We start from the raw sequence: 26,912 nt of genomic DNA on the forward strand, positions 1-26,912 counted from the left end.
CATGAATGCATTAATTTAGTTAGAATTTAGTCATCTATGCAGTTTTTATGACTTAAAGAGATAGTTAACCCAAAAATGATTTACTCTCCCGTGATTATAAACCTTAACAAGTTCTTTTTTCTGTTGAGGACTAAAGATTTTTTTAAGAAAACCAAAAAACTGTACCCATTGACTTCCAAAGTAGGCAAAACAATCATCATTAAAGGATCACGAAACACCAAAACACATTTTTAGAGATGTTGACAGTCATATATATGTCCCACGTTGCTAAAAACACTTATTAGGATACATATATTGTTTAAAAAAAATTTTTGAAGCAGCATTGAGTTTTCAGCATATCTGTACATTAATTCATGAGAAAGACTTGGTTTGAACCACTTAGCGCCCTCTGTTGTGGACGAGATGCAACTTCATTACTATGCATGTGTTGCCAACCGTAATTCAATAAAGAAGAAGAATTGTTCAAAGACATGGGTCGTCAGTCCTGCATTTATAAATGTGCCGCAATGAAGGTTTCTATTTCCCCACAATGAGCACAGCTCGCATATGAACCCACATTTGTGGATTTACAGTGGTCTACTAACAAGCGACAAAAATATGTTTGAGCGGAACATTTTTTATCTGAGAGCTTTTCGCATCTGAAAATGATGTAATCTGGATTTGCCACTCGTCTTCTTTTAAAAAAGACACTGTTCTAGTTCATGTTAATTGTCCTGTCTACAGATTTGGTAAGTGTGTGATCAGTGTTCCTTGTTTATCTTTATTCAGATGGCAAAGTTAGCTAGAATCGTCAGCAATCCAGGGGTGTCCAAACTCAGTCCTGGGGGGCCGGTGTCCTGCATAGTTTAGCTCCAACTTACTTCAACACACCTACCAGGAAGTTTCTATTGTATCTAGAGCTTGATTAGCTAGTTCAGGTGTGTTTGATTAGGGTTAGAGCTAAACTCTCCAGGACACCGCCCCTCCGGGACTGAGTTTGGACACCCCTGCCTTAGTCAAAGTGATTTAGTTACTGTTTACAGTAATATCACTGCAAAATTATGGACTGAAAATCCTCTACTTCCATACAGCTCTCAGATCAACTGTAAATGCTGCCCTCCGAATCACTGTCTATCTCCCCTGAGTCTGTGTTTATGTTGCCGCAGTGAAAATCAGCTGTTGTGCACATAATGAAACCCCCTTTTCAAGCAAAGCCTTCCTTCTTTCGCCACTTGACACTACCAACTAAACAAAGCTGGGACTCTCACACTTTCCTGCATTCAAACTAGAAGTGTAAAAAAAACATAGTGAGACAGTGGGCTTCATGGCCCTTTAAAATCCGTGGTTATATGTTTGCAAATTGTCCAAAGTATTTTCTTGTGTGTTTAACAGAATAAAGAAACTTGTGTAAAAGATAACAGAATATTCATTTTTGCATTAACTATCCATGTAATACAAATCGCAAGATTACTAATACTAAGTGATAGCTTTATAAAAAAATAAAGTAAGAATGGGTATTTCAGAACCATAAAAAACCCCAATTTTCATACATCACATCTGTGTGGGGAACAAAAGATAAATGCACAATCACTAATTTTATATCATTTATATAAAATGTCCTCTGACAATTATGCATGTATATTACTTTGAATATTACCCATTGCATCATCTCTCAGGCTGTTCACACGTACAGTAAATGGTTAAGTGTTTTGCAAGTGACACATTTCTACTGTGACTCATTTGAGTTTGTTCATACTGTGAGATAGTTGATGACCTCAGTGAGACACACACAGTGAAAAAAAATCGTTGTCTTGCCAAAAACAAAGGGTGACTACATCTTAGTCAAGTGCAGCTAGTCACACTCCCACATCAAGCAAAACAGCATTGCACAGAATCCCTCTATACCAGACTGCATTAAAACAGCAAATGTATCTAGCCTTTTTAATAAGCTTGAAGAGCTTTGACAGCAGCTATTTGGACTGAAGCATTGAGCGGTAAATCTTGATAGAGCGTATAAATGGTTTCATCCAGGTGGATCCACTGATGAATAATTTAATTATTTACACAAAATTTCCCTTGAGATCAATAAACGTCTTTCCATCTCCATCCATCGAAAGAAATACACTTGAATGAATGTTTACACAGGCACCACACATCTCAGAGTGGAAGAGCAGATATAAAACCACAGCTCTAACCACTTGTGTTTGTTTACAACTTATATTAACATTAATTCTGGTCATCTGATCCCAAGTTGACAGGTTTTAGTGAAAATGTTGGCTTGTTGCACTGTGTAAATGGGCATGAGCAAGATTTTAAAGCCAATTTAGTGGAGAAAAAAAATAAACTGCAAGCTACAGTAGATCATGTTCTCTCTGGGATTTATTAGGACACATTAACGCATAAACGTACAAATGTGGTCTCGTACATTTCTAACCAGATATCAAAATATTTTACAGTATGCAAGTATGTTAGCGCTGACTACTCACCTACTTTATGTTGGTTTATTATAATACTACACAGTCTTTTGTAGCACAAAGGTGTCTTTGAATAGTTTCCATTTGTAACTGAAGGATCCAAACTGCAGAAAAGGTACCAACTGCTCCTTTAAATTGGAAAAAGATCATGTGAACCCTTAAATCTGTAGTCAAATCTCATCTCTACGAGTGTGCGGCAGTGTTAATTACACTCAAGTTCAGAAAGCAGCCATTAGGTTGTATTCCTGTCACGATGAGTAAAAGCTCAGAGGCGCTGCACTCTTTAGAGCGAGAGGATTATGCCCTTAAATAAGGCAGGGTTACAGAGAGCTGTGAAGTATTAAATATCCGTCTCAGTGAGTGTGCGAGTGAAACTTCAGACATCTTAACAATACCACATGAAGGCCCGACTGAGCTATGGTCTAAGACTTCTGTTCATTCCACATCCTTACATGTGAGAAGTGAAATCTAATGCTGCCGCTCTGACGTGAGCAAAGAAACAGACCTCTGACCAGCAAGGTCTATATGAGAAGAGTGGGAAGGGATTAGAGGGAGGCACAACCAGGTGCGCTATACGTCAAGTTTGGAAGCGGTGGGCTTCAGTAAAGTCTGGAGAGCCAGCTCCTCGGAAAACCCTGGGTAACATGAGAAGTAATGACCCAGTTAAAACCATCACTTCAACAGCTTGCCAGTGCTGAGAGAAAGAGAGGTATCCCCGTCACCACTGCCAGGAGATTCCACTAAACTTTCAGACTTAAATGGTTGGGGAAACATTCTTTAGCTGTGACCATAAAGTCCCACTGGACACGCACACAAAATCCTTGGCAAAAGTGGTCAGTGATCCTTGGCGGGACAAAATGTTCAACTGCATTGTTTGATAGAGCCCATGGATAGCATCTATGATTTATGGGGATCCTTTAGCTAATCGTTTACAAGCACTGACAGGCATGAAAGATATTACAGTACTCCTGGTGCTTAGAAGGCACATCACCTTCCTCAAGAGCCTTTATAAAAATCCATTTAGAAATGTGTACTGTATATCTCCATAGTGCATGGTTATATAGCAGTGATCCTAAAAGTATGAATTCAATGGTCCTAGTGTCAGCTGAAGTGTAAATATAGAGCGATTAAAGTAAAGGTATGACTAAGAGTAAAAAAAAAAGGGTGGGAAGCATACAAGCAGAATGAGCAAGCTGAGCAAAGACGACTTACAGAGCCACAACATCCCGCATGAACTGATTAATGCAGCATCTTTTGTTCACCCCAAGATTCTGGCAGCACGCTGGATGAACAATTCAGAAGCCTCACATCTGAACATTCAAGGATTCCCGCCTTCGATGTCCAATAGTCAAGCATGTGTGAGAGAAACACCCGTTGTTTTTATCCAGCACAAATCCAGTCTGCAAAACACAGATGTCAGTTGAGTTTCCCAACCCCTCCTGAGTGCAGTCCCGGCTGAGTTGTTGTAAAGCACGAGGACAGAGGTTCCCCCTTAGAAAACGTGGAGCACTGACTGCTCGGCTTTTTGCAAAATTCCAGTTGTTTTCCCAGGACTTTGCTGCAGTTTGGTTTTCCTTATTTGTGCTAGACTCTCTTACTCCATCTGCAATCCCTCTACACCAGAGAAAAAAAAAAGAATGAAAAAGTATGATGCAAAAAGCAGTCGTCCTTTTGCATCTGTTGTGGTGTCCTTTCAACACACGCTGTCGTTTTCTCCGGACTTTAACTGTCTCCCCCTGTTCCCAACCCCCAGCTGCTCCCCCTTCACTAGCGCTCAATGGTACAGTCCCTGGGACAAAGCACAGGGCCGGTGAGCCAAAAGAAACAGTGGGGAAAGCGCTGAAGAGGGGGTTGCCCTTGTAGGAGCACAGAGCGGTTCTCCAGCATGTGCCCTTCACTTTCTGTCCTGATCCTCTGGGACCAGTGCAGTCCACAGTGAGAGAAATAGAAGTGACAGAGAATAATGTTAGTGGTGCAGTGAGAAGGTCTGGAGAATCCTTCATGAACGACTAAAGCTGCTCAAGGCAGCAGGGCTGCATTGTCTAATAATCACGCTATTGTAGAAGCACAAAAGACAAAGAGCGGGAACAAAGAGCCTCCATATGTCTCGTACTTTGGCAGGAGGTATTTTCTGTTCAGAGCCATTTTTAATGACCTAATTATCATGTTCAATGATGGAGACAATAAGGACAGGGCAAGATGGTCAACTAATTCAACAACATAGTCTCTAATTAGTGCGACCGACCAATGTATGTAGCTTTTTAAAATGTATACACTGTTAAACATCATCTTTTTGTTTCACAAAAAACCTTTAAATATTATTTTAAGGTTATTCATGGAAGCATTGATGCCAATAAAGAACCTTGAGTTCTTAAACAGTAGAGTATAGAGCTTCCTAAAAGTGGAAAATGCAGCAATTTACGCCTTAATTTTCTGAACCTGAATTAACCTACTAAACTCTGGGACCTGGTACTGGGCCTGTGATGTCATTTACTTCTACATTTTTTAAATTTTAAAGGTCCATACTGGTCCAATACCCCCATAAATGGTTTCATTCTCTCATCAGTTGGAATGGAATAACTTTTGCGTAGATTATGACAGACATTTTTCTTTTTTCCTATGATTACTGACATGTGCAGAAACCACCTAAATTAATTACAGCAACCTAGACCACACAGAACCTAAAAAGTATACTTTCAAATTTGAGCTTACAAAAAAAGAAAAAATGTGCCTTTTTTGGAGGGAGTTGCTATTACAGACAACATATATAATTATTTTTATCACTTTCAACAGTGTTTTATGAAAATTAAAAGAGTTTTATTCAAAATTATACCAAACTTTTGTATTTACACTTCTCCTCTGGATTTGGAAAGCTTTTAAATTTGGGCATGCAAAATCCAGGCGGAAACCCCAAAATAGGACTTTACTTTAAGAGGTGAATCACTTTCTTTAAACTGCATACATTATAGATTTTGAATGATTAAATTAATTAAAATTAAAATTAATTTAAATTGCTTTGTTCAAATAATCCAATTTTAATAAACAAATAAATAAACGAATGACTGTAGAAATGAAAATTGCCATTGAAAAAACACACTGCTCTAAAAAAATATATTGTTAAATTCCTGAAATGATTGAAGTTAAAGTGTCACAAAACACCAAAACACAATTTTTGAGTTGTTGACAGTTGTATATGTGGCCCACACTGCTACAAACACTTTTAGAACACATATATTTCACAAAAAAGTAAAAAAAAAATTGTTTTTGCGTTATTTCGAGCAAATTCATACTTCCGGTTCGAAACAAATTTTTGAAGCTGCGTCATGGCCATGAGATCTTAGCGTGCATTCCAGCGTGTAGACTGGACGTCTGTACCGGCGAGTACCTTATGACTTATTGGAGTGTGCTGCATTCATTCATGAGTAAGACTTGGTTCAAACCAATCAGCGTGCTCTAATGTGTATGTGGTGCAACTTCATTACTATGCATGATAGCTTCGAAGACCTATTACAATGTTCAAACGCCAGAGAGACGCCACATTGTGTTGTCAAGCGGGAGAACAAGAATTGTTTGGAGATACGGGTCGTCAGTGTTACTTTTCTAATTTGCTGCAGTGAAGGGTTTGTTTTTATTTTCCCTCTATGAGAGCCGAGCTGGACTCACACGTGGATTACAGTGCATGCGACAAGCGACAGAAATACATTTTTTTACCCGAGAGCTTTTCTCATCTGGAAAAGGTGAAATCCGGATTTGTCTTTCGTCTCTTTTTAATAAAGATGCAGCTCCAGTTGGTGTTGATTGTCCTATCTCTACAGATTTGATAAGTAAGCGATTAGAGGTCTTTGTTTGTTTATTCAGAGGCAAAGTAAGTTTGTGTTGTCAGGAGTACTTTTTCAGTGTTTAAAGACAGACTTTAGTCGAATGATTTCTAAGTTAACAGGGTTTACTGTACGTTAATATCACTACAATATTATGAACTAAAAATCTGCTGTAAATGCTGCTCTCCGAGTGTAAACGTAAGCACCACAATCAAACTTACCGTTGTGTAGTATTTTCGCCGCATTTTGTGACAGGAATAACACATAGGGCTTTCTGACGCAATCTACTGAGTGCATCTAAGTTACAGAGAAATGCTGAGGTTTTTTTTTTTCTCCCACGAGGGGCATAAATGAAATTCCTGAATGAAAGAGCCAAACTGCCGTTAAAGTCCACCATTTAATAATTTGGCAAATAATTCGATTACTGATGTCCACGTAAACACAGTCACTGTCTTTCTCCTCTGCGTCTGTGTGTTTGTTTTGCCTCTGTGAAAATCAGCACGTGCTCAAACCACTCCCATTTTATGCAAATTTTTACGGACTTTCCCTCTTTCCCTCCTCCGACACTCCCCCTAAACAGAGCTGGACACACCCACTTTCCTAACTTTTTCCAAAGTAGAGGTGTGTATAAACCCTGCTGAAACAAGGGGGTTTCATGGCCCTTTAATATATGGTATTGTCCCTATTAATTTGTCAAAGCCTAAACTGACTTATCTTAAGATCTACTGACAACTCCAGAGAAAGACACTTGGCCCTTGATGCTCAGATGCCTCCCTTGTGAGATCTCCTGGATTCTAAAGTTAAGACATTGCTTAAGTCAGTGATTGTGATAAAAGCGGAAAAAAAACAACATAGATACTTAAGTAAACACCTTTCAGCTGTAAATCAGTGGAGGTGACAGAGAAAAGCAGAGGGTCACTCCAAATGACATCACTTGTGCCATCACAGCACATCTGAGGGTGATTATAAAGATTTTCCAAGAGGAGTGTTGTGAAAACGCTGCAGCCAACCACACGGAACGCAAGATAGATCCAAGAGTCCTGCTATTCGACCTGCAGAAATGAGAAATCATTCCCTGGAGTCCCACTCGCTCAGAAACACATGGCTGCCTCAGTTTGTACGTGTGAGTTTGGGGAGAGAGGTTGGCTGGTATGAGTTGTTTGGATGATTTCATGAAAGCTGTGCAGACCAAAACAAATACGTGAGCTTAGGGACTTCAGCTAAAAAGTTGGGATGAGTTTAAAAATGCCATGGCCTAAATCTATGACACATGATTTGCCATTTGCTGACATTGAATGAGTTCCAGCAAGATTAGAAACACATAATGCAAGTTAACAAACTAATCTTTCTACTGAGAAAGAACTGGCAAGGTTGCAAAGCAATGACCTTTAAAGGGACAGAATTGCGATCCCACTGAATAAAGAGATGCCAAGTTGTATGATTATAAATTCCTCACTAATGTGTCTGGATCAGCAGTAGAAGAGCAATATTTGGGGTGGACACATTCCAACAGAAGATTTAACACCCTCAAACATCCAGTTCCTTAAATCTAGAGGCTAAGTGTGGAAAAGCACATTCCAAAAAACCGAGAGGAATGCACTATGGATGGGACATAATTAGTATTAATGAGTGAGATTGATTTATTCTGTAGCATTTATTTTTTACATTAACATCGACATATACATGTCAATATTGTGATAGCTATTATTATTATTAAGTAAATAAAAACTGTCACATTTAAATACACAAACCGTCAGTATGCTAAACTCTTAGCAAAACAGCAGGTTCTGCATCTGTGACTTGCAACAAAGCTCAAAAGTATCATGTATACACCGAATTTGCAAGATTACAAAGATAATATTTTTAAATTCATCCCCTTTCAAGAGTCATGAGCTGACATTAAAGGGCATCAATGATGAAAATCATCTTTTGTAAACTGTTTGGAAAGGACTGTGTGAAAGTAGATTGTGTCCACAGTGGATATTAACCTGTATCCTGTCAAATTTGCATGCAAAAACAGTGCAAAGTTAAGTTAGTGTGTTTGTGCGTAAGCTTTGTAACAACATTGTGTGTGTGACTCATCGTTGCAACTCCACAACAAACACATCATATATCATTGGGAAAGTTCTTACAGTAGTATTTCTCACAAACGTCATGAGATCTGCTTCCTTCGTGTCTGTCACTGTGCTGTTTATTTGACGCAGCCCAGGTGGAGATTTAGGCACACTCTGACAGGCATGTCGGAACGGCAGACGGGGAGAACTACCATTAGAAGCACAGGCAACAAAAACAGCTACATAGTGCTTAGAGCAGACAATTACAATGTTCTGAAATTTACAATAATTAAACTGATGGGTGTTTTGAGCTGAAACTTTTCAGACACATTTTGGAGACACAAAAGACTTCTCTTAAATCTTGAAAAGGGTAAAATAGGTGCCTTTTAAAGTAATTTTGTAACAAATAAAATGCTTTCAACAAATTTCAACACAATTGTTATTAGATAGTAACAGTTGACTGTTATTATACATAATCAGTAGTTTTTGTGCAATAAAAAGTTATTATATATATATTAATTATTATGTTAAACAGCTATGTTTAATTCCAATGTTTTGCTAAGAAAAATATCTGGTCATGTTTAACCGTAAAGGAACACAAGTATATCATTCTTTCTTGGTACATTTGGAGTCAAATCATCTCAGCAATAAATGCCTTGTGACTGATATCAGTTTGCAACCATTTACTATTTTTAGTTTTAATTTACTGAAGCAAAACATGACATTTCATAGCAAGTGCAAAACATTCCAAAAAGAAAAAAAAAGAGAAAAAAATTGTTTTAAAAAAATTACTCGACTGGCACAAATCATGATCAGGAAAAAACAGGTTTGTTGATCATAGGGGCAAACATGACCTATGGACCAGGAAACAGCCTTATCCTCTTCATCACACATTAAAACAAGACTCTCTCTTAACAGCTACACTTATAAAATTATAATCCAATAGTGACCTAGTTCATCCAGATTTGCCTGAACAGTGGCTGGGCATCTTGCCAGTTTTGCCAGGGTAAATCCTTATGCAATTCCACAAATCACGTTCTGAGAGGACATTCAAGGAAAATAAAGTCACTGTGGTGAAGAAAATGAAACGTATTATTTTTCACAAGTACATTTTACAGTCTAGACTGATAACATAAACAAATACACATAAATGTATTTGTAAATGTAAAAGGTGGCTGAAATATCTCTGCTGTTGATGGGGCAGGACTGCGGAGGTAAGAGCAGGTCTGTGCATATAAAGTGGTCTTCCCACACGCTCTCTAACCTAAGGGGGTTGGAACGAGCTGTATTTTTATCGGGCTGCAGAGTAGTTGTGTTTTTGAGTGCATGTGCCCACAGGCAAATAGTGGAGTGCTTCATTGTTTCATTGCAGAGGAGGAATCCACATACAGTGGGATCTCTGAGAATGACATAACCATGAAAGGTAACTTTGACAGGGTTTAAAGTGAATGGGAGAGTAAAAAGGAAAAGATGAAAACACACAATAGAGGGTAAAACTAAAACTAGAAGACATGTAAAACAACTTTCTAATAAAAAATAATAATAAAAAATATTCTCCTTGAAATTCTTGGTAAATAGTTTTTATTTTCATATATAAACACACTACAGTTTAAAACTTTAAGTATGTAAAAAAAAATTCACCAACAGTAAAAATTATTAGCAAAAACAGTAAACTAATAAATATTCTTAAATTTTTAAAACACTGTTTCCTGTTTTAATATACAGCTGAAATCAGAATTATTAGGCCCCTGAATTATTTGTTTTGTAGACTAACGAAACAAAAATTAGCATAAAGGGGCTATTAATTTTGACCTTAGAAATGGTGTTTAAAAAAACTAAAAACTGCTTTTATTCTAGTTGAAATAAAACACACAAGACATTCTCCAGAAGAAAAAAATATTATCAGAGATACTGTGAAATATTCTTTGCTCAGTTAAACATAATTTGGGAAATATTTAGAAAAAGAGAAAAAAATTCAAAGGTGGGCTAATAATTCTGACTTCAACTGTATATATTTAAAGGAGTTGCACTTAGTTTTCCAGGAGAAGTTGCTATTAATGGGCACCATTATTAGCTGCTATTAAGTGAACTGAAAAGAGCTTGAATTTGTGTCAATTTAACAAACAATAATTCATAACCCTATTATGCTCATGGCATCATTCATACTTTGCTTAGAAGTAAAAAGCAGTTATGAATACCTTTGCATCTATATACAGTAAAAGAACATCCATCTGTCTGCTGAGAATGATGTTTAAACCAATGTGTAAATCTCTGCTGCATTTTTTCCTCTCAATAATGAAATAAACTCCCAACAAAACAGCAGGTGAGAAAGTAGTTAAAGTCTCTAATCATCACAATAATAAGCTCTGAACATTACAAGGATGTGTTTAATTTTGCATTAATGATTCTTTAATAACTGTAAAGGGGTGAGACGGTGTATCAGTGGTTAGCACTGTCACCTCACAGCAAGAAGGTCGCTGGTTCGAGTCCTAGCTGGGTCAGTTGGCATTTCTGTGTAGAGTTTAATGTTCTCCCTGCGTTGGGGTGGGTTTCTTCCGGGTGCTCCGGTTTCCCCCACAAGTCCAAAGGCACGCACTATAGGTGAATTGAATAAATTAATTTGGTCGTAGTGTATGTGTGTGAATGAGTGTGTATGGGTGTTTCCCGATACTGCGCTGTGTAAAACATATGATAGATAAGCTGGCAGTTCATTCCTCTCTGGCGACCCCTGATGAAAAAAGGGACTAAGCCGAAAGAAAATAAATGAATGATAAATGTAAAATACACAAATGATTTGGACAATTTAAAAGTCTTTACTGTCATTTTGAATTCCTTTAATACATCTTTTGAATGGTACTGTAGAATATAAGATTTTTGTATTTTGGCACTGGATCATTAAATCACTGTGCTGTGCTTTTGCTGTACAATACATCAGTATTTAAAAAAAAACATTAAGCTTAAATTCAGAACATCTTGACCATTGTATTTCATAATCCTATTCTTTATTTCCATCAATGCCTGATTAACAAGCCGGCTAAGCTGACAGCTTTCGCGTCTATAACAGGTTGCCAAATATAAAATAAGTCTAACTTTTAAACATGAATCCCATGACCCCTGAATTTAGTTGTTTTCTGAACATCTTAAGTATATTTTACTTAAGAAAAAGACAGGATCTGTAAGCCTTTGTGTTTGGCATATCTCTGAAACAAATGATATCCCATTACCTAAATCCCAAAACTTAGTGTCAATCACAAGAGAACCCAGCAAGCATTTTATGTTTTTTAAAGATGTCTAATAGACGTCTAAACATAGTCATCTTAGCTAAAACAAGGCTAAATTTGGGCTGTCAGTGAAAACCTAAGAGACATCTAAGAATAGGCCAAAGCTAGACTAGTCATCAAATAAACAGAAATGAATGACTACACATAAAAAGTCTGTCTAATCGGTCTATTTGGCGACTAGTCTAGTTTTGGGCTGTTCTTAGATGTCTATTAGATTTTCACGGACAGCCCAAGTTTAGCCTTGTTTTAGCCAAGCTGTTGACATTTAGATGTCTATTAGACGACTATTAAACACAAAATTGTTTGTTGGAAAGTAATTAGATTTTTTTTAATTGCCACAAAGAGCAGCAGGCATGAAAAAACAAATCCTGAACATGTACAAAACCACTTTAGACACTATCTAGACAAATCCTGCACTGCTAATGTTTTAGGCTAATTCGTCAGATAAGCCCTGATAAACAAAAGGTGCTTGCACACTGAAGACACATTGTACTGCACAGATCGATAACAAAGCCAGCTCAGCAGCTAGTAAACATCCCAAAGAGATCTTGCGGCATGCTTTCCTCAAACAAGGTCTACCGCGGTACAAGAGCAGTGGCTGTCAGAACAGCACATCGCAGGACACAGTTACAACAGCGTGAGGCTTGGCCAAACACACATTTTGTTTGTATGGAGCCAGCATTTCCGCAGAGAGGAAGAAACTGCTCAAAAGCTATTTACAAGCTGCTCCTGCAATGCTAGAATAGATTAATGAGCTAGCCCGATGATCTACAGACAAGATCTTCATTAAAAGGCCGTCTTCAGAGATTGCCATCTCTTTAAAGAGCAGTTTGATTCCTGATTCAGCATTGCTTATGAATAGAGGGCAGAGGAAGATTGGCAGGTCAGTCAAGTTCCCCTCCTCCAAGGACTATTTCACAGGCCATTTCCTCCTGATATCTCTACGCTACAAGACCAGCTGAGGCATTTTGTCATTAACAAGCATCCATGGGGTCAACAGACCGGCATGATTTATGTGACCACACATACACACACGGCTGGACATATATGCACACTGCGGTGTGAGATGCTCTGATGGAAAAAGGGGGAGGCCACATGGGACAATGTGCCACGATTGTGCATGACTCCTTGGGGTTTGTGCGAGCACATTGCTGAATTGGCAACTGTTTTACAAACATGGTAAACAAGTGCAGAAAGCACAGCTTGCATGAAAAGCAATGTTTTAATGCAAGATCTCACAACAAGCGAGCTTGCCAAATATTGAATGTCACAAGCTGTTTTTCAATTCGCAGGGTCTTTATGCAGGGTTTACAGCTTACTACACACTACAAACTAAGCCATTATCAGTAAAAGAAATACTTCCGAAAACATTAAACAATTAATTGAGCTGTGCAAAATTAGTTTTTTAGTATGGCCAATTGTTAAACAATAAACTACAGTAAACTATTTGAAATGCTTTGCATATTTAATGTTCATTTTAATGATTAAATATTGTACATGTACAGCTCGTATTTAAGTTTTCCCCTCATTTATTCATTACAACTATTATTTATCAAATTAAACTGATCATAAATCAGATTCATTCATTAAATAAGTCAGTTTTCACAATTTAACCTTAAATTCAATAGTGCGGATATAGCACTCGTTCAGCCTCCTCGCTCTTCTGTATTACTCCACTCATAGTGACAGCAGATCAATACTCACTACAGTTTGACAAATATTGCAGCTGTCGGACAACATAATGTACTTAAATGCTTTGTTAGGTGAGAATTTAGTTGTTTAGATTGCAACTACACAATTTATTCATAAGGATAGTGCCTATTTCAAATATTTACGATTTCAGAGATACCATTCATCAGCTTGTCATACTGAGCAAAGCAAAGACGATTGACGTTCTGCCACAAGATGGCGACAGAGACCACATGATAAGACCTTAGATTAATTAACCCATGTTTTATGCCATAGTCTGGTAGTTTTTGCTTTGCTTTGGCTTTTTCAGGGTTAATCATTGTGATCTCCCGATTGTAACAGAGAAATACTGGGAAACATCTCTAGACTGATGGCATTTCATGATGTTCAGCCTTATAATCTTAAAATGTGAGCAAAATCACCTGTTTCGTCATTACTTTAGAAATTAGAGAATCATTCAAATACTAGCTCTAAAGTGATGTTTATGAAGTAGCAACGGTTTCTGCTGTTCTGACGTCAGATGTGAATGAATGGCGGACAAAAGTAGTTCCTCATAAAAAAAAGGGTTTTTACACTCTTCATGTTTGATTTTCTTTTTTATAAGCATATGCCATCAAACAGTTGCGATATGGCTGTATATCATCACTGGTGGGACAGTAAAGCAAGCCTCCCACCGGTGACGATATTTTAATGCTATTTCATTATTATCATTTAAAGGTTTCATTCAGAAATAACTGAGATTTAGGTTAACTTGTATAGATTTCTATTATTGAGGTGGCATATACAGTAATGACTAGTTGGTAACTTTCGCCATGTACCTCAAGGTTTTATAGAGATGAACAGTTATGCTTCAAATTGAACACTTCAAGAAACGGTTGGTGGTTCTTAATTGTTTTCACCAAGTACCACCTCAGAAAAAAATTGTCTCTCCAAGAACCACCATAATGACTAGTATTGAAACACAGTAGCATAATAGGCCTAATTAAGCAGCTACAGCATGAATATTTATTATTGTCAGCCACTTTAAACATAAATAAAAATAAAACGTCAATTTTAAATTTTAAATTGTGCTTTTAAAAGTTAATTAGTAAAAAGAAAACTGCTGTACTAAAATGTAAAGTATTATCATAAAGTAGCCCATGTATCAAAATCTGGTAATGTTCCTTGGACCTCATAAATATAGACTATATGTTATCACATTCATATATATATAAAAAAGTTTTGAAATATATGTTGCATGTATATATGGCTTATTTGTATATTTTTGAAATCTAAACATTAACTTGTATTTTAAATTAATTAGATTTACATATTTAAATTAGAAATTAGATGTGCTCACTGCTCGTTAGAGTAGGCTTTGTGTGTCAGAAAAGCAAGTGATTAAACTATTGGGATATTGGGATATGAAAATATGGGATACACCCCCCAACAACCATAACAAATATAGAGAGGAAATTAGCTTCAAATGAAAGGATACATAAACATTAGATAATTGAAAATAAAATAAAAAGATTTAGCCTATTAAAATCAATTTACTGATCACATCGGTGTTATTGTATGCTTCAAAGGGTTAAAAGTGTACTTTAATTTTTCAGTGTTTCCTCCGCGTACTACTAGAAGGAAGCCTGCGTATCACTAGTGGTACAAGTACCACAGTTTGAGAACCACTGGTTTAGCCTATTTCCCAGCGCACTATTGGAAGACAAAATCACAATGTGCCAAGCAACATATTTACCATTAAACAAGAAAGGCCAAGGTGTGCCAGCATGCATTGTTGTAGCTTGTAGAGGTAATAAAACACCAGAGAGTACTTTTGAATTCGTGTCTACAAACAGACACTGAAGGAACTGGAATAAAAGCCATGAATAAAACAATAAAGAACTGAACTGATGGAGTATTCATCAGTGGAAATTAACTCCTGGAACAGATTAGCTTGATGTTGGAACCCAAAATATAGATACTCCATCATCTAGGAGGTAGAATTAAACAAAATATTTCCTCTACCTCATAAATCTTGAGAGCAATGTTAACAAAGCAGATGCTATTTCCTATATCTTGCCCATTAGCACCATATGGTGCTGATCAACACATCAATATTGGCCTAAAAATAAACAGCTGATTGGTCCAAAATCAGGAAGAGAATCCAAGCGTTCATTGTCTGTGGTGGGAATAAAAAAAAACAAGGAGAGAGTGTGTAAGAAAGAGAACAAAGGGGCAAAGGAAAGGAAAGAGAAAGTGTCTTTGTTTTAGTATTCCGTTCATTCAAAAGCCCTTTAGTGGCAAACACAACTACCACCCACTCCTTATTAAACTAGCTGATTTGATAAAGAGTGTCGTGCTCTGGACTTGCGGTTGCACTACGTGACTCCACTTCAGATTTACATGGAGGGCATGTTCAAGTGCCTGTGTCAATGTGATGGCTGAACAGTGACAGGAGCCATACTGGCCCATTTGACCTGTGGGTTAAAGGCTTGCTCTCTCTCTGCTCCAGGCTGCCTAATAGCTCAGGAATAAATGTGTCATGTGGGCCAGCTGAGGGGTAAGAGCATTTGACTTTCTCCACAGGCAATATAAACAACTAAAATATTTGAAGATGGATTGCTAGAGACACAGAGGGTACATAATAATAGGCTGTGGAATGGATGGTAACTCAAATAGCTTGAGATGGGGTTGAGACCACATATTTGAAAAGTACAACATGATTGATGGATCCTGGTGATAACATTTAAAATGAAAGAAAAGTTTTTTTTTATTATTAGCTGGTTGGTTTTACATGCCATGTGTGAAGTTTTTTATCTGGTTGATCCACTGGTTTACCAGCCAGGTGTGCATTTCTGCAAGTTGTGGTATTACAAACATAGTTTGTTGATTTGGTGTTTCCTTAATCCATAGTTTCAACGAACATTTGCAAACTGTGTCGCAAACTTGTACGCTTGCAACTACACCTCTTAAGCTGTAGTTAGAAGCATAGTTCCTGGTTGTGTTCAATTTCCAGTTATCGCCCTATGCCCTATTCATTTAGAACTTTCCGAGATTTAAATTTGGAATGATTAAAAAAAAACAATAAAGTCATCTCTCTTAGGTGTAATTTGGTTTCAAACTATTTGTACAGGTCAGTGTTGGCGATCTTTATGCTTAGAATTGCGCTCCGTCACAGCCCACTTTGAAAACATTTATGCCATTTTGAACGCAGCCGTGGCTCATGATGAAAGCCATAGGTGACCTATTATTTAAAAACAGAATTTACTTTACGTCTCCAAACCTTGTAAAAACAAATATACAGCATACGTTAATGGTTTTAATTTATAGTTGGTTATTGATTAAGAAATGTATCTGTACTGTAGGCCTATGACATGGGTCTGTTGGTTAGAACATTTCTGCAGTGACTTGAATGTGTAAAATTGTAATAAATAAACAAGATCCTACTTAATATTAATAAAATAATAATAATTATTATTATTATTATTAAGTAGGATTTTTTCATTTCTTAATAAATAGCCGACAGTAAATTACAGCCATTAACAATTTGTATGATTTAAATATGGGATTAGAATACGTGTTACAAAGTGATTTTATGTTTTAGATAGAATATGGCATATTCTCAATGATATTTGTAACCTATAGGAAACAAAAGCCCTATATGTGCGGATTACATATATTTTACTTAATATGGAAAACGAGTGCATGTTTTTAATCAAGACTTTTTTGAACTTTTTTTAAATGCATGTGTGTGTAAAACAATATAATTTGCACAAATAATTATGGGGTTTTTCTCTAAAGTAGTTACTCCCACCCGTTTAAAGCGTCATTATGAACATTTTACATTATAACTAATGTGGTTCAAACAATGGATGGGTGACAAAGCAGCTATGGTTTTGGGAAACACTCATCATTACATCAGTCTTTTCCCAAAAAGAACATTGTTTGGGAAACACACCCCCAAGTTGGACTTTTAAGACCATCTTGGTTTCTAACTGACAGACTTGCACAGTTTGGACAGTTAACCTAATTAGTATGACCAGGTTTCTTTCAGGATAGAGTGGTTTTAACCCTAAAAAGCAGAAATCCACAATATTCAAATTATGACTGATAATTACTAAAAATAGGCTATATGAATATATTTTTCAGCCAATGATGAACTATGTGAATATTTTTGATTTCATAAGGTTCCTTTTACAGCATTAATGTTGTAATGCAATTCAAATATAATCGGTTAAATAGACTTAAGTATCCATTTGGTTGTTAAAGCGTAAAAAGAGACAAAAGACTGTTTAAACACAGGCACCGTCAATAGCAGGCTAGAGTAACAACTCCATTGAAAATACTGATGTAAAATTAATTTCCATATTTTAAAGACATGGTGCACAAAAATAGTATTTAATGCAGTGCTTCTTGTTTGGTCTGATACCCACTTTATATCGCATCTTAGCCAGGTAGTGATAAATGCAGTTTTTTATAAAAATCAGATCTTTAAAAAAGCAATTTTGTATGGGATGACAATTTACCGGAAGCCCTGAGGCTGGCTGACAGAAACTTAAAGTCTGTGTGCACATACCCCATTTAATGATAACAGATTTACTAACATATTAAAATTTTTGCATAGATAAAATGTTTTGCATTAATAAATAAAAAGCTAAAATAAATATTTTACAATGCTGGCTATATCAGCATCACAGCATCAAAATCAGTTATGTGCTCAAATAATATTTCTGGGCCAAAAACCAAAATCACTTTTTTTAAATAATACTTTTAAAGTGTGATCTATGGATAACTGTATTAAAATGATAACTTTTGCTTTCTCAGCAAAATAAGGGATTGAATTTAAATTAGACATTGAATGACTTTATTGTAGTAAATCTTAACTATTGTATTGACGGTGTTATTTCCACATCCCTACAAGCTTATATATTTTAGTAACGTCAACATATATATTTTACAAACAGCAAAAAAAAAATTCAATAAATTGGTATATGTGTGCCGATTTGTCAGAATGTCTTAAAGACAACCAAAAAGATATTCATTCTTTTAATTCATAATAAAACAAAATATAAGTTTCCTTACTGTTGAATTAAAGAAAGCTTATTATATATTTATAGTTATTATACGGCAGACATGCTTCACATGATGAGCAACACTTTGTCAACAAAACAGATTTTATAAATTTTAAAATGCAGATTTTATAATCTGAATCAAATGAAATTGAGAATTAGTCAGTGTTTCCCACACATAGACTTTAATTGGGAAGGCCATCCAGGTATATTAACGGCTGCCGAAATATATTTGGTGGTGACACATGAATAATACAGTTATAATCATCTTTTTTTTTTTTTGTATTTGCACAAAAAAGCCAAACAATTGCTAATGATTAACCAGTGGAAAAATGTTCTCTCACTCTGCACGTTTCCTACTGCTGGTTCTGTGTGCGAGAACCACCAACACTCACACTGACTGCGTGCGCACAGACGCGAGAGAAACATTAAATGATTAATCAATTAATAAATAACTAAACTTTACTATATACTCGGAAAGAACAACACACTGGCTGCAAAATATTTGTACACAATTAGAAATGGCTAATCAACTAATTTACCTTATTTAAATAATAATTTTTTTTTATTTATTTCTCATTTGCTGTATATTTTATTAATTTATCCTAGTATATTGCATAGTTTCTACATATCTAAAATGCTTTGGCAATACTGTACCATATGTCATGTCAATAAAGCAACTTTAGTGAAAGAGAGCAGCCTTTACCTGTCAGTGGGTGCACATGGCTCCTAAGTAGCATACAAGTAAGAGCCATAGTGAATTTCTCAAAAGCCTTTTTTATTAACTATAACCCATTGAAAGAAAAGGTGTATAAAATGTCAAAATAAATCAAAATATAGTTGTTTTGTTTGTTGCATGTAGTTTTTTTTATGTATAATATGTATAATTTATGTGTGTTTCAATCCGGTTACCACAGTGGGTATATTTAATACCTGTGAAATGCACTGATAGCCATGCACAAATGCATACCCATTACCCTTATATAAACAACATCAGATGATGGGCAATATAGATAATAATGCAGTCCCAGCTATAAGAAATCCAACAATGTCATGCTGCACGTACCTGTAAAATACTTTAATATTCTAAATCAGGAGCCAGTGAAACCAATTTGGGACAAGCAAGCTCACATTATAAAGGGCAGCATGATAGACCGTGCCGAATGCTGGGCATTGAGCACATTTCCTGGCACAGGCTGACCCAACGAAAGCTCTAGGTCGAGGGGTCATATATCCACAAAGTATACCGAGTAGCTATATGAGCCTGGAGCAGAAAATGGGGGAAGGGACATTGGCACACTAAAAACACGGCCACTGCCCGCGCACGTTGACCAGCAGGGAGGGGTGCTTTTGGAAACTATTCTCTCAAAACATTAGCAGTACATACACGTGTTGTCTATACACAGATTTCAGAGCTGTGCTTTTTCAGCAGCCGTTGAACTTAAGACATATCTGTAATTAAACCCAAGTGGTGCTTTTGTCTGGCTTTGGTAAGTGGACGGTGCCAGTTACCACACGGCTGTGGCACAGAGCTGAGCAACAGTCATGAAAGGCTTCAGCAGACAAGCCCTCCATTGTGTGCAAGCATGAACCAACAGACAATTGGCCACCGTATCCAACAACACAATTAAGACGTCAAAAGCAAAGTCACCTCCGGAGGTTCAAACCACAATAGTTAAATGTCATGCAACACAAGTCGTGCAGGAAACAACACAGATACAGTACACACACGAACACAAAGGAAATTTAGGAAAATCTAAACCACATATTGCTAAAAGCAATGTCACATGACCAATTTACAACAGTGCAACAGAAATGAAATCAATGAATGACACTACAGGCAAAAAGTGTCAAAGCCACGTGAGCAATTATTGCTCAATGTAAGCACTGTGGAAAATGAAGCTTCAGCGGTACAGCTAAACAGGCCACCACATCAAAAATAGTACAAACTGAAAAATTAAGAGACTTCACTGAGATAAAAAAATAATAATCTGACCAACGCTGATAAAAACTAGAAATTTTATAACCTGAATAGATGTACACAGTAGGGCTGCACAATATTGAAAAAAATGGAACATTGCAATATCTTGCTTTTCTGCACCATATATTGCGATAAGAATCCAATTTCACCAGATGACTTGACTGTCTCCATTTAGAAAGAATTAACAATATTAGGTTAGATTAGGATTGGATGGATAAAAACATACATAAATACAATAAAGGAAAAGTTACAACTGATATAAACAGCGTTTTATTTTTTTCCACAGTATACAGCAATTGAATAATCAAATGTAAAATAACGCCCTATAGTTTTCGTTGTGTAAATAATTTAAACTTTCCATCGATATTAAAGTTACACGCAGTACAATTTATTATACCTGAATGCTAAAATAAAATCCTCATACAGACAAAGACCTCAAAAACACGTGGAAATGATCAATTATAATCCAGACTCAACATTGCGTTTACTTGCAAGGTGACTGTTGTGAATGATCACATTACGGTATTGATGTTAAAATGATATATTGTGCAGCCCTAGTTAGGGCTTGGCATAAAATCTGTATTGATATTTATTGGCCGAACACCATTGCCAAGTTTTGTCGATATTTTGACTATAATATTTTTGTTTTTGACTATTAAAACTATTTGCCTTAGTAAATATATTTAGATTTTTGTCTATAATATTTCTGTTTTTGACTATTAAAACTATTTGCCTTAGTAAATATATTTTCTGTTTTTGACTATTAAAACTATTTGCCTTAGTAAATATATTTTGTTTTTGACTTTAATATTTTTGCTTTTGACTATTAAAACTTGTCTTAGTAAATATATTACAATTTTTGACTACAATATTTTTTTTCTTGACTATTAAAACCATTTGCCTTAGTAAATATATTTTTGTTTTTGACTATTTAAACTATTTGCCTTAGTAATGTTGGTAAATTATAATAAAGTTGTTAAATAAATAAACAAAAATCCTAATATTCGTCAATGGATTGTTAAAAAAATATTCAATAATTATTTATATCGAATGATATGAACCATGATATCGTGATATTTTATTTATTTATTTATTTTGCAATATCGTCCAGCCCTAGCACACTGTGTTCCTTTTGATTTATTAAACAATAATTTGTTGTATCAGTGACATTCCACCATACAGATAATTCCATTTTATGACAAAATTGTAAATGGTGACTGGAAATTGCAATTATATTAGAAAATGTCACTTTTTTTAGAACATTCTTGACCAAATAAATCCAGCCTAGGTGAGATTTTAACATCACCACATACAAACAAATAATAAATTGTGCATTCTTAAGATAAAATTAAGTCCACAGTAATGCATTCAGCAAAAATTTTGTGTTTTTCTGTAGTCATTTCTAAAAGCAGAGGAAACCCAGTCATTTTTGCTGCTCTTTTGGGAGTATCAGTTAGTGATCTGCCTGTAATTACAAACCATTCATAAATCACCAGCGCAAGGATGACAAGCAGGGCTCTGGTAGGAACACAGCAAACATGGCTGATGTATCCGTTCTAGCAGCTGTCGTGCAACCACAAGCTCGCTCGTTCAAGGCAGTAAAGGACTTTTCCGGATTTAGTTGTGTTTTGTGCATAAACCATGATTATGCAGCAGTGTAAAGAGAATTATTGATGTTCTTCATTGTCGCCATGGTACCATGCTGCACGGGTGGGGAAAAAAAGAAGCTGCTGCCCTCTACTGGACGCCATTGTGAGCTACAACCTGCTGCGCATCTACATAACGCTTTATACAATCATCTATAAACAGTAACACTGAAATGTCAACGCTCCACTGCGTGAATGTGAAATAGCTGTCTCATATTTCGGCTTTCCCAGGGCAATTCCTTCCAAAAGCAGGATTACTATTCACCGTGCAGGCCTCCTGAAGAAACCACTGCTTCATTCCCTCCCAATTGTCTGGCCCTCGACACCATGCCAATCTATTTTCTCATTCTCTGAGCGCTCCATTATACCCTTAATCCCAAACACAGAGGCACAGGGATCTCCGACACTGTCGCACCACCCCACCTCCTGTCCCAACACAACAAGGCGCTATTCAGCATTCCCACCAATCCTTTTAGGCTTTCACAGAGCCTTGATACAGTTTATAATGAGAAATGTAAAATATGTGAAAGGGAACAGCAATTCTGAAAGGCACTGTGAAGAAGCTGAATCTATTCATCTAGTCTGAAGTGCAGATAAGTAAAGTTTTCTTTCCTTCTTCAAACGATAAATATCACCAGCAGGAACTGGTACTCTCGGCATTACATACAAAAGCATCAATGCATCGGGTTTCTTTCTTTTTTTTTATGTCTAACATCATGAGCATCATGTCTTCAGATGAAGTCAAGTCAAAAATAGTGCTTTTATTTCTGGTTCTGTGTGCAGTGTTTTTTAAGGTTTGAATGTGTGTTCTGTGAATGCTTTCTAATCTTGTTCAGAGTCTGGAGTTCTATTACTGCCTCAGACTGAAAGTACAGTGATGACCTAAGCTGTCAAGCTCCTCTAAGTCAGTGGTTCCCACCCTTTTTCTCAAGGGACACTAGTCATATGGTTCATGAGTCATTTATTATACAACAAGTCATATGCTTCATAACACAAACATCCCTTTCTGCAAACTGATGGTGATAGGTTAGACATGTTTCCTGTACATTTTTGGAGAAAATATTAGTAGTTAGATTAGTTTAAAAAACTTAGATAAGTTTGAAATGACATCTCAGTTTGTCCTTATGGAGAAACCCGGCACAATACTCAATATAATTTTCAGTATGACTTTCACAGTTCAATACACTATCTGACAAGTCTTGTCGTTGATCTCAGTTGTAAGAACAACAAATAATAACTTCAAGTTGATCATTTAGAAAAGAGGCAGTAGGTAGATTTTACCAGCAAATTATTTGTTGAACTGCATCCCAATTATCACAAATACTGCAGAAGACCTATTGGGACCCACATGGACTCAAGATTTTCATAGAAATCAGTCAAGTCTGGTGAAGGAAAAATCTTGGTTTGAGGTGACATTCAGCATGGGGGCATGTGAGAGATCTGCAAAGAGGATAGCAACATCAACAGCCTGAGGTATCAAGACATTTGTGCTGCCCATTACATTACAAAGCACAGGAGAGGGCAATTTCTTCAGCTGGATAGCGCTCCTTCTCATTCTTCAGCCGCCACATCAAAGTTCCTAAAAGCAAAGAAGGTCAAGAGGCTCCAGGATTGGCCAGCCCAGACATGAACATTACTGAGCATGTTTAGGGTAAGATGAAGGAAGAGGTATTTAAGACAAATCCAAAGAATTATAATGAAGGCTGAAGTTGTGCAAGAACCCTTTCTTTTTAATTCCAGATAACTTTATTAATATGTTATTAGAGTCATTACAGAGATGTATGGATGCAGTCCTCCAAGCTCATGGGAGTCATACACAATATAAATTCTTTTTCCACTGCACAATGACTTTATATTTTATATTGTGCATTTCTTAAGTGACAAGACTTTTGTCTATGCAAAATCAGACCTTACCGTCCAAATTAAATCATTAAAAATCAAGGTATGATTATACTTTATTTTGGTAAAACAAGCAAAATCAAAAAGCCTTTGCCTTTAAATATAGCCTTTGCATAAAAGCCACTTCTGACACCATTTGATCCACTACAAGTCAAGTTATTATTGATTTATTATTTTTTACTTGATTATTACTATTGATTTGATCTATTATTATTATTGTAAAACTTGTATATGCGACAATGCTTCTGTCTGGTAGTGTATTTAGTTTTTTTGATTTTGCATTTAAATTTCAAGTTGTGTTTTGCCTTATCATCATTTTGTTAATTACTCTCTGAACTGACTCTGTAATTTTAGAATGTATGCCTGCAAGTCATGCTTCTCAACAGAAACTCAATTATGACAAATAATTATGGCAACGTGCCTTACTTGAGTATTCATTTGGCTATTGCTTAAAATGTAAGCATTTGAGAAATTGTGTTGTCTGTAACTTTATCATAGTGCTGCATCTGTGATTGTATTAAAGTGAGAACATCTTATTCCTGCTGTCTGTGTTTTTAATATTAATTAAACAGCAAATGATAATGAAATTACTCGCTGCTCTTCTCTAGACTGAACAGCTATAACTCAATGTTGAACCTTTATCTAATTTATACTGTGAATATTATATACAGTATGCAGTGTTATATATTGATTATATAATTCATTTTCTGTACCTGAAAAGTAATTTTACATGGTGAAAAACTGAAAAACATTTGCATGTTTATTTGCTTTAATTTATTATGATGCTTTTGCTTGTATAGTTTTTTTTTTCTCTATTTTTATTTGACATGGTCCTTTATTTTTTAACAACACATCTTATACTGAACTAGGGACGCTCATTTCGGTTAATTTTGCCAACCGACAACCGCCACTAGTTAACAGATTACTAATGGTTAACTGGTCAGATTAGTATTGAATTATTATTTAATTAAAACGCATGTATTTTGTGTCTGACACATCAAATATTACATTTTAAAATACTGGATTTATTTTTAACATGCAAACATATTAACAGCAGAACCCCTGCAGTGTTTCCAACAGCATAGAAAATAAAGAATAAACTAAATAAAATGTAAAAATAAATAGTCCTGACATAGATATTTTTCACTTAAATTACAAACTTACATTACAAAACAAAAACACTGAGAACTGATTTTTAAGAACTGACTTTTTTTTTTCTTTCGTTTTGCAGGCTACCTTAAATCGATAGCTCGACAGAAAATAGGCCTATGTATTTAGATTATGATCGCCTCTTATTCTTATATCAAAAGCCTCTGTAATTATTTTTAATAGATATCATTAAAGATTATGTCTTGAGCATCTCATTTTACCTTATGCTTGTGTCTTTTATTTCCTCTCTCACTTGCAGTTCATGTTGCACCCCTGCTAATAACTCAAGAAAACAGCAAAAGCCTAACAATTTACTATGAATTTGTAAACTACATTTATAGATTAACATTTATGGATTATTTGTGCACAGTTTTAAGTGTAGTTCCTCTAAGTATTAATCAGAGGAGAATTAAGTGGTTTAAGCAAACAGTTCAGAAGATATCCCATAATGCTAGCAATTGAAATGATATAAATGAAGCAACACTTTGGTGCATTTCTAAGTAGTTGTTAAACAACTTTAAATTGTACTGTCATTGTTAAATGTAACTATGATCAATGAATTTAGACACGTAAATATAAGATGATCTGTTCAAAGAGAGGAGCAGGATGCAGAAAAAAATATGATTTGAGTGACTTTGAACTGACTTTGGCTGTTGGTGCCAGATAAAATAGCTTGAGAAACTGCTCAAAAGCTGCTGCTGATGTAGCAGGATTGTCATGCACAAACCTTTCTAAAATCTACAGAGAATGAAAGGAAAAAGAGAAAAGAAATCCTTTTAGTAGTGGGCGAAAATGCCTTGTTGATACCAGAGGTCAGAAGAAAATAACAAGACTGGGTCAGTAGATAGAAAGGCAAAGGACACTCATATATTCACTAGGTATTAAACCATCCTGTGAAAGCTCAAAGCAGATGAGCTACTATGCAGCAGATGAAGACCTCCCTCTGTGCCACTTCTGTCAGCTAAGAACGGAAAAACTCAAAATATACAGTTCACTCAGGTTCAACAAATTTCGAGGTCAGAAGACCAGAAAAAGGTCTGCCTGGTCTGAGGAGTCTTGATTTCTGCTGTGACATTCAAACGTCAGGGTCAATATTTGGTATGCAGGAAAGCATGGATCCTTGCTGTCTTGTATCAAAGGCTCAAGCTGCTGGCAGTGTTGTAACACACTGGGCTTCTAACAAACAAATAAGCATTATTTTTATGCCGCAGTTTGCCTGAGTTTCATTGCCAATCATGTCCATCTCAAATGACCATAGTGTACACACCCTGATATGACAAGTCACAGCAAGATATCCAGCCATGTCACAAAGCTCAAATCATCCATTTAAACTGGTTGCTTTTAAATAACATTGGATTTACTATAGTAAAATCACCACAGTAACAAGGAGCCAGCTGCAAAAACATAGCCACCACCTAGCAGTTAGGCGGGAAGAAATCTTTTGGAACTAAATTCGGGCTGTCAACTCTCATGAAAATCACTTAAAAAATGCTGACCAACTTCATAAGACGTTTTAACAAGTTTATGTAAATGTGTATATGTATAAAGTGCTGTAATGTTATGATGCATTCATTAACATAATTGTCTGCATTTAGAAGTATTCTGTCGAGATAATTGCAAACTCTAAACTGAAGAGAAAGACAGACAGCACACTTTCTCACTGTCATGCAGAGACTTCGTCATTGAGATCCAATTATGATATAGCCATGAATCACGGCTTAATCGTGACATATGCCCTGAGATGTGCATTGTATAGTGAAGTAGTTGCCATTGTTAATGCCCAGCCATAGCAGAGGAAATTGACTGAATGAATGCTACTGCAGTGGAAAGATTGAGAGGGATGTTCAATCACGCTGATCCTCGGTTTCAATCCCCTTGAGCCTCACATTAGAGA

The 26,912-nt window shown here is 36.1% G+C and overlaps 1 protein-coding gene across 29 annotated transcripts in view; it reads right to left on the reverse strand.

The window, feature by feature from the left end:
* The window catches only part of arhgap32b (Rho GTPase activating protein 32b), a 138,845-nt gene that overhangs the window by 46,684 nt on the left and 65,249 nt on the right, over positions 1 to 26,912 (reverse strand). For 3 of the 29 annotated variants that reach the window (XM_073935362.1, XM_073935360.1, XM_068216052.2), the window contains exon 1: positions 3,666 to 4,167. The exons of 22 other annotated variants lie outside the window; for them this stretch is intronic. The gene's annotated coding sequence lies outside the window, so the exon portion shown is untranslated. Of the gene's footprint in view, positions 1 to 2,465; positions 2,898 to 3,665; positions 4,168 to 26,912 lie in introns of those variants that run through there. 4 more of the 29 variants (XM_073935361.1, XM_073935359.1, XM_073935363.1 and 1 more) reach the window with 3 other exon arrangements.

This window comes from Danio rerio, chromosome 21, assembly GCF_049306965.1.
Source record: "Danio rerio strain Tuebingen ecotype United States chromosome 21, GRCz12tu, whole genome shotgun sequence".
Lineage (NCBI taxonomy): Eukaryota > Metazoa > Chordata > Actinopteri > Cypriniformes > Danionidae > Danio > Danio rerio.